This window comes from Manis javanica, chromosome 3, assembly GCF_040802235.1.
Source record: "Manis javanica isolate MJ-LG chromosome 3, MJ_LKY, whole genome shotgun sequence".
Classification (NCBI taxonomy): Eukaryota; Metazoa; Chordata; class Mammalia; order Pholidota; family Manidae; genus Manis; species Manis javanica.
Genome location: NC_133158.1, coordinates 158,427,794 through 158,441,289, shown reverse-complemented (window position 1 = coordinate 158,441,289; position 13,496 = coordinate 158,427,794).

Sequence of the window (13,496 nt, the reverse complement as noted above, 5' to 3'; positions counted from 1 at the left end):
GCTTTTGTCAGGTTGCGTAGACACACTTGGGTTCATGTTCAAAAAGTGCTATACACTATAAACAAATTGTACATAGATTAAATCCTTTTGTCATTCTTGGTGATTATAACTTTTCTTTGTGGTATAAATCAAAACACCCTGGAGGTGTTCTTGCCTTCAGGATAATTATTGACTGAATATGCACAAATAGATTTTACTCTTTTCCATTATGATAATAAGAGTTGATATAATTAGCTAACCAGATCTATTTATATTGTTACCAACAAATTGGTTTTTGCTTTCATCCTACTCATAAATAAAGGCCTTTGCTACAGAGAGCAGATCAGAATTCGGTGTTGTGAAAGAAACAGCAAAAGATCTTTAATGAAAACTTGCATCTCATTTCTGCAAACAGCCAGCATGCAGCTCTATCAAAGGGCTGGCTTAGAATTTCAAACATACTCTCAGTTCAGAAGTCAGCAACTTTGTAGGAAAAGCCTGCATAACTCAAGACCCAAAATATAAGAATCAATTCTGTAAGTTTAAGTAAATTGACTTAATTATGGCTTATGACTATATCATTAGCCCTAAGTTTAACATACTTGTGATTGGTTTCTCGTTTCAACAGACACCTTTGAATTTAGAAAGAAAAGAAAAATTCTGTAAAGGATCTGAGTATGGATATAAAATGGAAATTTTTCCCCTCAAATTTAAAATATATCTTGATTGGTCTTGTTTATAAAATTATCCAAAACAGTGGTTGAATATCATACTAAATAAGAAATTCCTTGTAAAGAGTAAACTGGTAACTTTAATGATGGGGGTGGAATTCATTAAATATGTCAGTGCACGTAAGTTAGAAGCAGCCAGACATGTTAGACAAGGATAAGGAAAATTAGTAACCATAAGACATGCAAGGCATGAATTAAAGTAAATTGGTATGCCGTGAGCTGTGTTAAGTGAACATAAACTAAGTAGGTAATATCTTTGCTGAACAAAAATAAAAAAGGGATGGAAGGAACAGAAACCCCAAATATGCATGATACACTTATATAGAGAAGGCACTGAATATTCATGAGGTGGCAGATCAGCTATCCCATGGTGACAACCACTGTGGTCCCACAAGTGCTCCACTACGAAACTCGAATACAATCCATAACTGTTCACAAGGTTGCTGGTGAGCTACAGCTATTGGCCAGACATACTTGCTATGTTGCCCCAATATAACAGTACATGTTGGTTCTAGGCACCTTCTGTTTGCTGAGCACCCTTGATCAAACCTCAACTCTGGTCCTTGAAAAAACCACAATCTTCAGCAGGGCAGGCTGACACAGCAGAGTGGTGCCGACCCCAAGAGCACTGGGTACTTCCTATCTCAGTTAGTGTGGTCCTTCTTCCATGCTTGCCCCTTATCCTAAGTATGACAATCTGCTTCATCCATTTCCCCCTGCTTATCACTCTGTATTTGAAACTGATTTTTAAAACCAGTCAAACCATGTGATTTGAACATTATAATTTGGTATACAAGCTTTATTGTTCTATCACTTCTGAATAGCTGGCCTGGTAACGTACTTGGAGGCTACCATTTACGTTAAGACTATGATAGCTGTAATGCAATTTCCCAAAAACTTGAACCTCATTAAAATCAGAGGAATTAATAATTAATTCTATTAAAACCAAAACAGCAGCCAGAGGGAACTCCATCAGTCTGTCAGGTCTTGTCTTTTCTTCAATGGCACCCCATTTATTTCTCTGAGAATACAAGCCAAAATCCTTCTCTGGATTATGGTTCCTACACCAGTCAGTACCTACCCTCCCCACCTTCCCTTCTCTAATCTTTTCTCTTTCAACTTACTCTGTTATTCACTCTATTTTTGTTCACTGTCCTCCGTACTAAAAGTCTCCCTGTCTCTTGGCTCAATCTGGAATGTTCTTAAAATATTCCCTCTATTAATTCCTTCAAGTCTTTGCTCCAATGTCACCATTTAAATTCCCACTACTCCTGCCATTCTATTCAATATATATAAATTTTGGGCACCTCTGCCACCAACATCTAAGCTTCCCTATTTTTCCTATAAAGCACTTAACTCTATTAACATCTAATATAATTTAGTTTACATATGTGCCAGTTTTTTCCCAGTAGAATGATAATTGTATAAGGGCAGGTATATCGCATATTTGGTTCTTTTCCTTAACTCCTACTCTCAGACCAGTTCCTGGCTTGCAGTCGGCTCCATTCAATTTAGTAAAAGATAAAAATTAATTTTTTCACACTTTAACATGGCAAAAATTTTTTTAAATTCTAATTCTGAAGACTGGTAAGAGTCTTATAAGAAATTAATGCAACTATTTTGCTAGTGGTAGTAAAATATGGTACTGTTCATCATAGAACAATTTGACGAAAGTAAGTTTGAAGCGTTCATATAATTTTGAATCATTTATTCAATTTCCAGTACTTAAATTAAGGGAAAGTGTTTGAACTATAAGGAACAATGTTAAAACACTCATCCATGAAATATAGAAAATATCAACAATTTTTTTTTCTGCTTAATTTTAATCAGAAAATACCGTATGATTTAAAGTTATGTCATTTGGTCTCCTCTTTTTTAGGAAAACAGAATTTCTAACATTAATGATTCTTTTTTCAAACCAGTTTAAGGGGGTATAGTCAGATGATTCATAGCATAATTTTCTAACTTAATGTTTTACAGTAATGATAGTAAAGTAGTTTCTAAGTTTTTGCATTAAATCAAATAAATTCTTTCCCAAAACAGGCTGGAACTTGGAATTTTTCCAGGTCATAAAGTTGATGGTCATTAAAATTAATAATTATGCTTCCCATTTATTAGTTAAAATAAACAAAGTAAATTATAAACACATTTAACAACTGAGAGCATGTGTCTTCAACTTGCTTTTCTCAACAAAGATTAATTTTACATAATTCTCTCATAGGATTGCTTTAAATATCAGAAATCTGCATTGTGGCATAATTCTATTACTAGTTATTATTTTGATTTTTAATTTTTTTATCGGATTGGACTATCTGAGGATATTTACTTCACTTTTCAAGAGAAGAAAATAAATTTCTCTTTTGTTAATAATAGTCAGTGATCCTTCAAAGAGACCATTCTGTTTATCCACCACTGTATAACAAACCATCTATAACATAAGGTCATAAAACAACCATTTTATTATCCTCACAGACTCCATGAGTCAAGAATTTAGGGGACAGTGGGTTTGGCTCCTCTCTGCTTTGTATCTGGGGCCTCAGCTCATATGACTCACTCGGGTGTCCCACACCTAGGGACCAGAACAGCAGTCAATTTGGAGGCACCATTTCCAAAACAGTTTGTTCGTTTAAGTGCCTGGTACTTGGTTTGGGATGACTACAGGATGGGTAGACTTGCAACAGAAACACTTACACTTGACTTCTCTGACATGGGATGGTCATGTCATGACATGGGATGGACATCTTAGGATGGTCAGACTTCTCAGCCGGTTGCTCAGCACACAGAGTGAATGTCACAGTGAAAAAGACAGAAGCTGTATTGTCTTTAAACTGTATTTAAACTTCCAAGTCCTGTAGTATGACTCTATTGGTCAAAGAAGTCAGGAAGCCCTCTAAGGTTCAAGAAAGGGATCAGAGATTCTATCTTTCAGTGGAAGGAATGTCAAATCATTTGAAGGAATATTTTAAAATCACCAAAAGTGTAACTGAGGAATTTATAAAAGAAAAACATATAGTTAATAATAGTTTTGATGTGATTATTAATGCTTCTTCTTACCTACTTTTAAAATAAGGAGAATTCAGCCAATGATTCTGTAACATCCTCCTGTGTTGACAGATAGTAACTTGACTAGTTGGGGTGTGGATTTAATAATGTGGGTGACTGTTGAACCACTCTGTTGTATACTTAAATCCAGTATAAGACTGTATATTAACTATACTTCAGTAAGATAAAATAAGGACATAATTAGTAAAATATATTCACTTAGTAGAACAGATGCTTTTATGAAGCTCAGAGAAAGAATAAGAAGGGAGAAAAAAGCTAGACATTTTAAAAGTTAGAGGAGGGTGGAGAACTAAAATAATGTGAAAGATGATATATTAAACTTCAAATAACCAGAAATTGAGGCTAGCATGTCTGAGAAAAGCCTGGGGAAAGTTATGAGTAGTGGAAAGTATGCTTTTAAATCTCTCAGATTAGGTAACACTAATGTGTAAAATGTTCTTACAATTAATATAGTGCAATCTTTCATTTTGTGAGAAGAAAGGACACTTGCAAGATTACATGTGGTCTGATGCTAAGACTATACTAGTATTCGAAGTGGAGAGTCACATATGCTTGTATCCAGTCAATTGCTTCTAATTTTAGATACACAAAGGTTGATTTTAGTTCTGGATTTAGTAAATAAATGTCTGAATCTGTTTAGAGATTCAATTTAAATGAACAAAATAACAAGATTATATTGATTTACTTATGATGTATAGAAAGCAGTTTACAGATTTTTACCATTTTAATATGAAATTATCAGTGTAGGGGAAAACAGACAAATTAAAAGATATGCACTTTAACATCTTAGAAAAAAGTGAATTTTGTAAGTATGTATTTTATAACATAGCAGCATTGTTGGATATAGCTAGATGATTTTAAGCAGGTTATGAAGTTTAACTTGCCCAAATTCCAGGATGATCTACTATACAAACCCAACCTATGCAGTGACTTCAAACATCACATCTGAGTAAAGCTGAAAATATATGGGCACGTATTCCAACTCTGCCTGAGCTGTCTGAAAATAAAGAAGCACATAGTGTGAACTGCTGCTACTCTGTGTCAAACACTATTATACAATCAGGACACTGAAGGAATAAGACAGGTATAGGGTCTACACAAATGGAAACAGTCTCTTCCTGTGTGTGTGTGTGTGTGTGTGTGCATGTTCATGCCAAAGCTTACAGTGGGAAAGAGGATGATGGAGAAAACCTGGTGTAAATAAAGTCTGGAGAGCAAGAGTGAAAGTGTATGAATGTTCAGAAGAGAGGCCATGGTCGTATGTATCAGTCTGCTCTGGCCATTGTGACAAGATACCATAGACAGGATGTCTTAATAAAATGAATTAATTTTTTGACAGTCTGGAGGCTATAAGTCCAAGATCAAGGTTCGTTCCAGTTGATTCAGTTTCTGGTGAGAGCTTTTTTCTCACTTGCAAGTGGCACTTTCTCTGTATGTCCTCACATCGTCTTTCCTCAGTATATGCTTGGAGAGAGAAAGAGTGAGCTCTCCTATCTCTTCTTATAATGCAGCCAATCTTATTGGATCAGAACCCTACTCTTATGACTTCATTTAACCTTAATTATTTTCTAAGAAGAAATTATATTTCCAAAGCCACTGGGATTAAGGCTTCAACACACAAATTTCGGGAAGGGGACACTACTGGGGAAGGTCATCAAGAAAAGGGACCTCTAGTTCACCTGTGACCTGGATCCCAGCAAGTGGAGACTCCTCACCTCCTCTTCTGTCCTGGGAATGTGGGTTCCATTTGCCTTCCCCATTCCAGGAGGCTGCCTCCAGGACATAGCCTTGAGACAGTGATGTGGTATTGAGACTATCTGGACAGTACATGTGACTGAATGAAGTTAAAGCCCCAGTAAACTTTGGAGATTTGGCAGAAGAGTGCATGAACTCTGTTGCCTTGCTACTGCCCAAGGCAGGCCTCATATGATTTTCCTTGCTTATTAAACCTGCCACCTATACCTCTGGAGTGGTTTGACTCTCTTCAGTCTCTTGCTGCCTTCCACATATGGGGCCAGTTTCAGGTTACACCTGTGAAACTCCTGAGGAGCCTGTGAACTGACGTAAACATTCATAACAGTTGGAGAAATATTTGTGACTTAACTGACTTTTGTTAGGTTTTTATCAATGCCTTGGCTTCAATTACTTCCCAGAAGCCAGTAATTCTCCTTTAAGACAAGCAGGCTCAGGACTGCATTGTGAGCTACTTGTGTTGACTAATTAGGGATACATAATTCTAAAAATAATAATTAAAAAAGGAATAAATGGAGAAGTAGTGAAACTTTAAAAAATCAAAGGAGATTGATCTAAAATATCAAGAATTGGAAGGTTTCAATGAGAATTAAGTAAACATTATTTTAAAATGCCACTGAGAAGTCAAGGTGAATATTAAGTCATCAGTGTTCATCTGAACAGGCACTGGTAAGATTTTTTAATATTTTGAAAGTTCAGTTTATGCTATTCAGGATGAATATCATGACATAGTGCTTAACATTTGAGTAGTAATTCACCCATAAATAATTTTATCCTCAGAGTGAATCATTTACTGACTAACCACATGAAATAGGAGCTAAAATCTTTCTCTTTATGTTTACATACCAATATATAATAATCATCTCTATATACTATAATTCTTTCTTTAGTAATTTATTTTATATATGTGTGTGTGTGTGTGAGTGCATGTGCATGTATAGATATACACACATATGCTAGAAATACATCAAATGGCAGTTTTCTATTTATATATAATATATAACATATGACTAATAACACTGCGTTTCATGCATGACACAAATTCTGATTTCTGATTCATATCACACAAGATCAGCAGCCAGAATATTTTGTAATCTAAGTAAATATAAAAATATCTTTGCAGAAAATCTTAACAAAAATAAATCATTTGGCAAAGCTCTTATGTGAATCATATAATGCCATAATTATTAGTCACTTGCTAGAACAAGTGATTCAAGCCCTCTCCCTTGTCTTTTGATTATTATAAGAATATTAAATAAAATTACACCAATTTTTGAATGTTAATTATGTATTAACCACCTCTATTAAAACCAAAACCTAGTGAAGTTCATTGTTATTGAAATGAGACCTCTACCAAGTAGCTACGGATATTTATTCTATTTCCATTTACTTTGTTAAGCCAGGTGAGATAAAGCTTAAGTGTCTAACATATGGCTAACAGACATTTACATTAAAAATATTCTGTGGCATACATACTTTGTATCTTTCTTCCATTTTCCTAAACTTCATTTGCTTTTAAGACTTTTCTCAGTATTCTTGGCATTGCTTTTCTTCATGCAATGAATTCAATAAAAGCTTTGTATCATTTTGTACTGTTTATATTGGAGAAATACAGAGAATGTCAACATTTTACTTCCTGAAGGATATGGTTCATTTTCCTAAAATCAACACTAGAGTCAAATTAAAAAGAAATTTTATATTATTGCTTTAAATTATTATGAATTATGAAACTTCTGTATTGTTTCCAGTAAGTTTTTCATAATTTTCTATATTCTTTAATAATTTTTGCTTTTTTTCTCTCTCCAGACATTCAAAATGTTATTCCAAGTAGTCTTAGAGGATAGAAAAATGAATCTGATCTATCCTACAATCTTTTTTATGTTTTCCAAATAACTTCTAATAGAATAAGTAGATTTACCATTCCTAAATCCTAAGTATCTCATCTATTATTCACTTCAACAGGCAACATTATGCATGACTCACCTTGGATAGGTGATACTGCAGTAAAAATACAGTCACTGGTATAGTAAACTAATATTTATAAATTTATAGGTCAGTGGCCCCTAACCATCTATCTGTATCTACCATTTTATAACTAAATTCTTACCTAGATCAAGGCTAGCAAATTGTGTCAATTGCAAGATTATTTGAAGGGAAATTTAACTAATTTTATTATTTTGAATTTCTCAAATAAATACCCCAACACTGGGTCAAGAAACTAAAAGTAGGTGAAGGATTAGTGACTAAAGAAAAGCAGAGTGGAGTCATTGTACACAGATATATTGACATATAAGTTATGGACAATATACTAAGGGCAGACCTTGAGTTTATAATTGTACTTAATGACATATTTAAAATGAAGACAGCCTACAGTTTAATGACATTTACAATTTAAATCACTCCAAAAAACTAGAGATCAATAGTGAAAACAAGTAAAATCACCCCATGTGTCCACACCAACAGCACATCTAAGAGAGAGCATTTACTATGCATTTTAATTTATGTGGAAATAAGAAGAAAAATAATCTACACCACAGGGAACACATCACAGCAAAAAATAATGCAAGGACTATACAAAGAGAGGAGTATAGGGATCTGGGAGGGCAGTCCTGATATTGGAGGAATGCAGAAAATGTCCACAAGATTTCACTTCCACAAGGAAATGGTTCATTGTCCTAAAATCAACACTAGAGAGTCAAAATAAAGGGAAACTTTATATGTAATATAATAATATTTTACCTATCAGTAATATAGTAATTAATAAAATAATAATATTTTACCTTTACCTATCAGTTAAACTTCTTGGATTCAACTCTGAAGACTACCCTTCAAAAGTAATAAATAATATATGCATAATTCTGCATATTCTTATGGAAAATTGGAAACAACCCAAATGTACACTTTATGCTGACTGTAGATATTTTTTTAAACCTGCAAAATACGTTTAAACTTACTTGACATTTCTAATATTAGTTATAAGGGCAGTATTATAAATTCAAAATATTTTGAACATATTATAGGATAAAATCTAAGATTTCTTTTTAAAATAAAAAGAAAATGCCTGATTATAACCTAATTATCTAATTAGGAAAATGATCACAACTTTCAGTGAAAGAATATATTTGGGCATAAATAATAAAATCATTCATGGAAAAGCTGGACAATTTCACTCGACTAAAGAATTACAGATTATCTCTGAATCAATCTGATTTCTATCTCTGTTTTCTATCTCTGAATCAATTTGATTTCTATCCCTGTTTTCTATCTCTACCTTTGTAAACTATGTACCTATGTACCTATGTACAACCCTTTGTCCCAAAGTGAATATTGAGAGTTTAATTAGGTCATTTGTATGCCCTGCTTTAAGCTTTACTTTCTAAAAATTTGCATTTGGAAATCAAGGAGTTTATCTTAACTTGTCATTTCTATTCTGCTTGGAAGTTGCTTACCACATGTTAAAACAAACAAACAAACAAACAGAAAACTACACTGAGGCTTCCTATAACAAAGTTTATTGAAGAGTTCCAAGTACCCAAGGCAAAATTGCAACTGACATAAGTAGTACCCTAAATAGAGTAGAATTTCATCATAAACAAGAATTTAGTTTGAAGCCAGCATATAATGCAAGACTAAGATCAGCATTTCCCTTGAACAACACTTTCACAAGACAAACAAGTTCACTTTCTTTTCTTAAAGCCAACCTCAAACACTTTTCCTTAAGTATTGTAACAAATATCTATTACTTTGTGAGAGCACAAGATAAATAGCTGTTTTACAATTTTTTATATATATTTTGTATTGAAGTATAGATGATATACAGTATTATATTGGTTTCAAGTAAGCAACATATGGGACCAATGTGTACGAAAAAATAATCTTGAAACATTAGAAACACTCACAGGTCGTTAGTACGCTCACAGCATGCGGGTCTAACTCACACTGAAAACCAGGAATTGTGGTTTCTTTTCTCTATGAAATAGGGAGGCTCACCACCCTCCACTGCTCTCCTGTGTTCTGTGAAATCAGCACGATTTAAATTAACTCTATCCATGCACGGCCTCATTTAACAACAGAAAAGAATATTGATGAAAGTGATAACCTTCACAGGGGTTCATCTCCTAGGCACACACAAGTTTGTTGGCATTTCTCCTCTGTTGGGAACACTGGAGATCTAGACCTAGAGACTTTTCTTTCATATTCATATTTCTAAAGAGATCACCTTCATCTTCTTGGAAAGTTTTCCCTTTGGACAGACTTTTGCCTTCACTTAGTGTTTATTTCCCACTCCACTGAAGTAATGAATGTCTACAGAAAGAGCACAAGGTTACAGGTGTGAGAAGAGGGTGAAGAATTCAGTACTACATCTGTAATATGAGGTTCCTGGTTATATGAACTAGTGAAATGTCTGCCCTTCCTTGATTGGAGGCAGCTGAGCTCTGGTGTGTGGCTTGGAGACCAGATCGTGGGCTGGGTATTAGCTCCCAGTTGTTTTCATGATTAGGACTTTATTGACATGCCCAAACTGAGTAACATTAAAAGGCAGATATGGAAGAAATCTGCCGAATATTTCTGGGTGACTTGGGGCACATGAATACTCATTCCCTGTCTTTCTGCCCCTTAAGAATTGAATGTGCCTTGGCTAAATTCTTGGTCATCTTGACAGTGCTTTTGACTCTTTGTCTCTTATGCATACACATATATTCACATACCCCTCAAAGAATAAAAGAGATTCTATGATAGTATAGCATATTCTAAATCCATATTAAGAAAGAGAAACATTTCCAGAATACACAATTTAAACTCTAGAAACTCCCTTGCCCACAATGGAGAAAATATATCCCATTATTTGATGAAAGCTGCCCTGTTGTGCCTTGGTTGAGCCTTCTGCTTTTAATCAGGCTGAGTGGGTCAGTGGGCTTGACCATTGGTTGAGGGTTGGGTTGAGCTTTGTTATCACTTAGTGTAGTATTGTTCAAATTATGACCCATGTCGTTAGCATTGCCCAGGAACTTGTTAACAATGCAAATTTTCTGACCCTGGTCCAGACCTACAGAGTCAGAAATCCTGGAGGTGGGGCCTACCAGTCTGTGACTTAAAAACTTTAAGTCATTCTGATGAACACTGGAGTGTGAGAACTACTTCCTTGGTGTAGAGAACCACATCGTGTGCCCAAGACTTATTTTGTTTGGGCCATCTTGAATCTGAACAAAGATAGACCCTCATAGGATAAAGCTATGGAAGACAACTCTCGACTGATATGAGCCATGGAATTCATTTAATATATGTTAAAATATGATAGGAGGTTTATTTAAAATGTTTTTTTAATTTATTCTTTGTTCACCTCTAGTTTAGGTGACCCCCCCATAAGGAAAATGGTGACCCAAATGACTTTTAATTAGTGGCTGATTTAAAAACTTTCTTGTCTTTCTGTATTTCAAAAACATTGCTATATTTTTCACTTATTATAATACAAAGTTACACTCTACTATTTTGTTTTAAGCTTCATAAAGTTCATGTCATCCAAGTTTTTACAAAGTGCCTATTTGTCTTCTGGATTTGTGAAAGGAGCCAGGAGTAATAAACCTAAAGTTTCACCTCAAGCTCAAGCTGAAATGGCTTGAGCTTGGTTAAGTTATATAACCCTCTATCCTTCAATTTCCTCTTCTACTAAATTGGGTAATAGTACATGAAACCTACAGAAAATCATGTCATTATGTTTAATTAGTTAAAGTAGGTAAAAAGCAGAAATAGGAGTCTAACAGCTGAGATTTACTGGGAAAAAATGCTATATAATTAAGGTAATATGGTAGATCTACCATCTCTCTTCTAAAAGAATCCTGTATTTCATTTCTCTTACTTTCTATTCACTCTAAGTCTTTCTTTGTAGATGAAGATTACATTTCCTGCTAAAATTCTACTTTTACCATAATAATAGGTTTCTAATCAATTCTCTAATGTCTATTCTCTAATACCTATCAATATCTCTAATCTTAACCTTCTATACTCATTCTTTTAAAAAAGAACAGATGTGTGTACTCTCAGCTAGATAAAGTATACCTAATAACAAAGAATGAGAAAAAGATGCAGATATATGTATATATGTAAATACATAGATAAATTTTTACTCTGCTTTGGAAGATAATTAGAGATAAAATATAAGTATGGTTAAAGAAAAATGTAAAAAATCAATGAAAAAAAATGAGAAATGGCTATAATTTTGATAACAGGAATGACCATATCATAGCCTAACATCCTTTCATTAATGTAAAAACAGCACATTTCTTAATTAAACCATCCCATCCTCTCACAGCTATTTGAGTAGGATGACAACTTCTGTGGCACTGTGTTTTCAAAAAATATCATAAGGTATGTTAATGAATTCTTCAAATTTTAATGTACTTTTGTAAGTATCTTTAAAATACTAATATCAATTCAATTGTATGAATAATATGTGAATATTCATTACAAATTAAATAGTACAGATAAAATAATTTCCTATTGATGATTTCAAGTCTTTGTTGTAGCCCCTTTCTCAAGGACTCCACTCTCCTCTGACTTAACAAATATTATTATAGAAGAAAAGGAGTTTCTTTTTTATGCCTTTTAGAATCCAGGAGCCTGGAGGTAAGACTATTTCTAAATTCATAGAAGTAATAAAAATAAAATAAATAGCTCAGAGCTTTCAACTCTTTGCTTAAGTTAACATCAAAGAACTAAAGAGCTTATTTAGTGGCCATAAAATAATCCTTCTTATCTTGTAAACATTGAAAATTTAATTGTGCTGGTAGAATTAGATATGTTGAATTCACTGCCTTGGGTCCATGTGAGATTTAGGATGGCAGGAGTGGGATTTGGAACAGGGATATCCAGGTAGACTCCGACAAAGCCAGAAATCCACAACCCCGTACACAGGGAAGCCGACACAAAACCCTGCTCCTCTTTTGGTGATCCACACAGTCATTTCTTAAGCCAAAACCTAACCTTTTCCTTTACCTTGTCTTTCTCTCTTTCCCACATCCAATCAAATACCAAGGTCTTTTAATTCTACTCCTAAACATTTTTTGACTTATTTATATTACCATTATCATTATTCTAATCTGTACTATTGTCATATCTTCCCCTCAGGGTGATAGCTACTTCCTGCATGTACTACAGAGGTACCTTAGTATTCAATGTTTGCCTTCTCGATCTTCCCATACCAAAATTTCCTATATTAAATTATCTCTGTGAAAATAACTGGGCTGACTTCTGCATTCAGTATCTAATGTCATATCTTTGCTGAGAAGTTTCAAATGCATTATAGGTGTTTACAGGGCAATGAAGAATTTCCTGCATGGTCAAGTCTTCATTTTACTAGAGTGACTTATATTTTGAAGTTTTTGTGATGTAACTAATTATAGGAAATAAGCAAACCATCTAAGGAGAGTGTGCTGATGGGAAGATCTAGATCCATGGAACCCAGAGAAATTCCAGTATTTAGGGTATGAATTTTAGAGGAGAAGCTACAACAAAGCTGTGAGAATATGACCGAGTAACAAATAATTTGTTTTCCTTTAATATTTCTTTTAATATTAACTGCTGCATTCTTAAATTTACACATTTGTTGTAAAGTATATTGTATGTGGATGCTTTTAGGATAGCAAAACTTATTTTACTACCCTAAGTTTTTATAAATCACGTGCTTAAGTTACAAGATTTAAAGATGTGGACTTTTTATTAGAGACTAGCTCTTTTCCATTTCAGAAACAGGTAAACTAAAGCTTAGTGAAGTCACATAAAATGTCAAAACCCACAACTTGTAAATTAACCTGGTCTAGACTAGTATTTAACCAACTATTTTTAGTTAAGTTCCCTCTCTCCTATGGCATTTTCTGTGAGTCTAAAGTAGTCTAATGTTGGGGCGAAAGGATAAATAAAGAGTTCTCAAGGATATTGATTCCCTGACTGAAATTTTTTGGCAAAATCTGCATA